This window comes from Clupea harengus, chromosome 19 (assembly GCF_900700415.2).
Source record: "Clupea harengus chromosome 19, Ch_v2.0.2, whole genome shotgun sequence".
Classification (NCBI taxonomy): Eukaryota; Metazoa; Chordata; class Actinopteri; order Clupeiformes; family Clupeidae; genus Clupea; species Clupea harengus.
The window spans coordinates 22,466,918-22,472,469 of NC_045170.1; positions in this window are offsets into that span (position 1 = coordinate 22,466,918).

Sequence of the window (5,552 nt, forward strand, 5' to 3'; positions counted from 1 at the left end):
AGCTGGCTAACATGCTAACTCTTTTTTTTTTTTTCATGGGCTGTTGGCTGTGGGTTCGACATGTGTTTTTGTCTATCGTTCATGTGACCAAATACTATCAAAATGAATTTGAAGATGATACCAAAAGTAGTTGGCTATAAAATCATCCCTCAAAATTTGGCAAATTGCTGCATAGTGTTGATGTAGCTCTAAATGAACTGAACTGAACTGAGACTCTTGGAACACTCTCTCCCCGAGCAGTCATGTGACTAGCAAGCCACCGAGTGGCGTTTGAATCTGCTGATGAAGACAGTACTGCTGTCCGTGGTTCTGCTGGCCGTGGTTCTGCTGGCCGTGGCACTGCTGGCCGTGGCTCTGCTGGCCGTGGTTCTGCTGGCCGTGGTACTGCTGGCCGTGGTACTGCACACGCGCAGGCAAGCGAGTCTTAACACTCTTCTCTGCTCTCTGCAGGAACCTCTGGCCACTGCGGTTTGGACTCTGGGATGGAAAACCGAGGTAAGCGCCGCACGCGTCCTGCACGTAAGTCTCACTTAATGCCTCCATTAATGCTCATTAAGATGTGTTCATTGAAACGCAGCCAGTGTCCTAACAAGCTCCGGAAGTGTACGCACCTCAAGTGCTCTAGTTCACTACACAAATCATTCCTGTGGGATAACAGAATATGCTACATCCCTCCAAATACACAAATACACACACTCCCACAACCATACACATGCACACAAATAAACAAACATACATGTGCACACACACACACACACACACAAAAACAAACAAACACTGACACGGATGTGTACACACATACATGGCTGTGCACTCACACATACACACACACACATACACACACACACATACACACACACACACAAATGACTTTGTCTGGAATGGCCTTGACTTTGCTTGATTTCCACCGATTGATATGATGATTTTTCTGTTGCCTCACCTTTGGCAACTAGACCGTTGTGCTCAGAGTGTGGCTGTGTAAATCAGCGGGCGACGGTAAATCAACTTCAACTTCACTTCAAAAGCGTTGCTGGGTTTCAGTTGTGTGATTCATGGCCGTGTGTTGACTCAGTGGGTTATCTGATTGTGCTTTGCCCTGTCGGAAGAGCACAACCGCTCACACCTCGAGGAGTCCTTTTCTCGAAAGGACCTACGTGTCCGGACAGCACAGCGTGTCCGGTTTCGCTCAGCATGGATGGTATTTCTTCTGAAGAGGAGAGCCTTTCAGGTACTCACGTGCTTGTTTGTCTCCTGGGTGATAGGGAATAGGGCCCATTGGAATATTGAGTTTTTTTGAGAGTTTTGTTTGTAGTTTTGGCAACTTCCTTGTTGTGGAAAAACCCAACGGAAGTACTCAGGGCAGTGGATTGAAAATGGGACAGGGGTCCCTGGTTTGGTGAGTCCTGATCGACATTTGCTGCTTCGTTTTCTGAAAAGAAAAGAAAAAAAAAAGTCTTAGAGGATGCATTGATTACTTAAGTTTTATTGTTGGACAACAGCGGTTGGTTTGTTTAGTCACTCTATCATTTGAAAGTGTGCTGTGAATTAGACCACCCTTAGTAATTACATGTCTGTCCGCACTTTAATGGAGATGGAGAATGTTGTAATGAAGTATTGGGAGTTCTGTTGAGGGAAATCTCATGAGAGTAATAAACTGCTCCTGAAGAGTTGGACTGTCTTCTTTGCCTTTGTAGTGGAGCAATGAAACTCATTATCAGTGACACACCACTAGGTGTGTGTGTGTGTGTGTGTGTGTGTGTGTGACTGCACAGAGCTATAGAGGCTCCGTTGTGAGTTGAAGTTGGTTCCCTGGCCTGATTGTTGTTTTAATTGGCTTGAATACGCTTACACAAATATCTCCACACTCTTATACACACACACACATGCGCTTAAAACACACACACTTACACATACACACACACACACACACACACAGAGAGCAGCATCATGGTTTGTCAGGAAATGGAGAGCAGAGGGGATTAAAAGGTGAGCTCCTTTCATCCCTGGCTGGCCCAGTGTTCTTGCCCTGATAAAAATAACCTGTCTCTCTCTCCAACAACACCTCCACCTCCGCCTCCACCTTCACCAGCCCTTACTTCTCACCCCAGATAGGGTTATCGCAAGCAGGGCTCAACTCCTTTCTGCCCCACGGGGGGTGGCATTAGGTGCGGTAGCTAAACTTGTGTTGATAGTTTTTAGTGCTGACCTCACAAAATAAAAGTTCTCAAAACAACAAGAAAAAAAAGCATTTAAATATACCCTTGCACTTCTGCTGATGCGAGCGGGTTAATAGGCATGCTGTATGCCTACTAATCTGCTGACATGCACAGAAGTGCAGTGGCATATGAAAATGTTTTCGAGTCGTGCACTTAAGTGTCAAAGTGAGATGACGCAGCAACTTCTGCAGAGTTTGGGAGGGGGGGGGGGGGGGGAAGACAGGAGGCTCTGGGTGCCATGGTGTATTTGATGGTTGTTTCCAGGGAGGTGGGCCAGGCCAGCGAGGAACAACTTCCTTTCGGGTCGGTTTTGAGATGAATATATCCCACACATCAAACAGAATGGAAGACAAGCTCCTGCATGCCAGAGATTCCACACGCTGACAGGCTGACTGACAGGCTGTACCTATGGGAGGCCCACAGAGGGCGCTGCAGTCAGTAGGACAGCGGGGAATGAATCGCCTGAATCTGTTCGGTGTCAGCGCACAACAGCAACTTCTTTTGCTTGTGCTCCAGTTTGCAGTTTGCAGTTACACTCTCTCGCCCGGCAACAGAGGCACCCAAGGGCTCGTCTAACAATAATGATGAAGATTATGACTACGATGAGCAAAATGATTAGTACATGATTATTTCCCCATTACTTGCTCGTTCAAAGGCCGTTTGAAAGAGATTGTGGTTTTAATTGGCTTGAATACTCGGCAGAATGTGAAACTAATCAAACTTAATGTAGTTTCAAAACTTGCTCTATTTAAATATTGAGTAGTCGAAATGAGGGCACAGTTGTGTAAACTGTTTTATAGAGAAAGAGAGAAGTCTGTGTGTGTGTGTGTGTGTGTGTTTGTGCGCACGCCTGCATAACCACTATCAGACTTAAAACGAAGGCCTGTTGCTTATGCCTATCTTTTTTTTTTTTTTTTTTTTTTAAGTCACAGGAAGAAAGAACTTCCTGCGGAGGAGGTGATGTTTTCACTTGCTGTTCTTTCCCTCGGTAGATAATGGCTTCATGCTACTAGACTCCCATAGTTCTCCCATTGAGTCAGATGTTTAGAGTTTTCACGCACAGCTGTGTCATTCTCCAGCTCTCATTATACCGTGTCCACTCCTGACTTGTTACTCACCGATCTCTCCCTTACTCTGTAGTTGAAGCTGTCTGTTTGAAGTTGTCCTATTTTATTTAGATTTTTTGCTTGTTTTTTTGTGCTCTGCTGTATTGCTTGGCATGGTTTTGCTTCCGTTCGATAAGAAGGAGAAGCCTGATTTGGGAGCAGGGCTGGCGAGAGCAGCTTGGTCCAATTAGACAGTGTGTTTATTGAAGTCACAACAGAGGAACTAATTAGTGAGTCATCATATGCTGTGAGTCAGTACGCAATGCAAACTCAGTCCTGAACTCCCATTTTAGTTTCAAGATCTAAAATAGATTTCCTCGAAGATTTCCTCAGGCGGGACAAAAAATGACTTTATTTCAGAATGGGTTGGGTTCATCTCAGCCAGTGCCTAGAGCGTGGGTTGAGGGCGCTTAACCAATCAATAACTGTGGAAAAGTAGCTTAAGTTTGTAAGATCATTTTTGTCTAATATGACCCCAAATTAATGTTCAAGAATATTTGAGACCCCATCAGAGAATAACTCACCTTTTTAAACCTTTCGGTTTAATTATTTAAGTTGATTGAGGCCTATTCTATAATCATATTTTTGGTATTATTATTACTATTGGTGTTGTTGTTGTTATGATCACTTATTATTAGGAATAATTCTATTGCTGCCTTTTTTTTGTTTTTATTGTATCTGTTTTGTAATGCCTTTTTAAAGTTTTATAAGTGGCTATGAACAACGTGTCTACTAAATACTATAACCATAGAAATATTGAGAGGTCTCATGCTGTAGCCTCATAGAGAGCTTTTTAGAGCTCTCTTGGAGACACTTGGAGATCATAACATTCAGGCTTCTTGCTGGGTAGCGAGAAGCTTGTGTAGACCTGTACAAATCCGTCAGACATTTCTGTCTGAAAAGCATTAAAAGTGTGTCTATACATTTATTCAGGTTTTATTAGACTCTACTATTATCAAATACTAGAAATAACACAAGCAGAGGTCCATCTGAAGGAAGATCAGTCTCACATACAGACTTGATATTGGCCTAGACAGGCATACAACAGGTGATGGGGGCTCTGTTGTAGAGTCAGATTGTTATAGGTGACCACATGATGTTTGGCCTGACGCTCTGATTTCTTGACACTGTGTTTGTTGTCATTGAAGACACGTCGTGTTTTAGGTACAGTCATATCCAGTTTTCATGAGCCCCTTTCTTGATCAATTTAAAAGGCATGAAATGGCTTTTTCAGCTTGATTTATAACAAAATTCCTACTGTTGAAGTTGATTTCAGTGCAAATGTTGTGGCCAACAGTAAGCTCTGAAAACACTCTGAAGGACACTTCAAGCCCATTTACTATTGTTGGATCACATCAGTGTGTTTTTGGCTTGGAGTGTGAAAAAGACCAAGAGAGATTTTGGCATCTGGAGATGGGTGGTGTGTGTGTGTTGTGTGTGTGTGTGTGTGTGTGTGTGGGTGTGTGTGGTGTGTCCGTGAAAAAGACACTCTCTCTGAACTGATGAACAACAAACACCAAACCGTGTGGTGTGAGCCATGTGTCAGCCGTCGCCTAGGTAACACACAGTCTCCATCTGGCACGACGGCGGAGGAGGCATTCCGACGGACGGCTGCCTTTCAGGAGGAGCCGGGAATCCCACTGGGATCAAGGAGGGAAAACAAATGGAGCTAAACACTGGCAAATCCCAGAGGAAAATCTGCCTCGGGTCGGCCGGGCCCCGAGAAGAACAAGAGAGGCCGCGTCTATGAGGAACCCTTCTTGCTCAGCCATCAGAACGGCGCACCAGCAGCGCCAAGATGGGGGATCAGTTTCAGGGTAGCGTAGTCCCGAAGAAAAAGGATTTCTCATGGTTGTCAGTTGAAGAACCTTTTAAATGTTCTTAAATGATCAAAGGTTCTTTATGGAGACCATTTGTATCCATTTCAAGACAGCACTTTTTTATAAACGCTTTGGTTTTTTTTTTATAAAGAAAAGCTTAAGCTGAATGGTTGTAGATGGCACAATTTTTTTGTGTGTGTTTCAACTAATTCCTGATAACCTGTAGGGCATCAGAATCTGTTTGATGGTTTGGATGGTACTGTCATCTAGCGATGTAATGTATATGTAGTCTACATGTTTATTGGAATGAACTGATGGTCATAAAATGTCCTTTGCACTTGGCCAGAACTTGGCGGAGGTCTCTCGAGCCGAGTGAGTACGTGTTGTGCGATCTTAACAGGCAACGACCA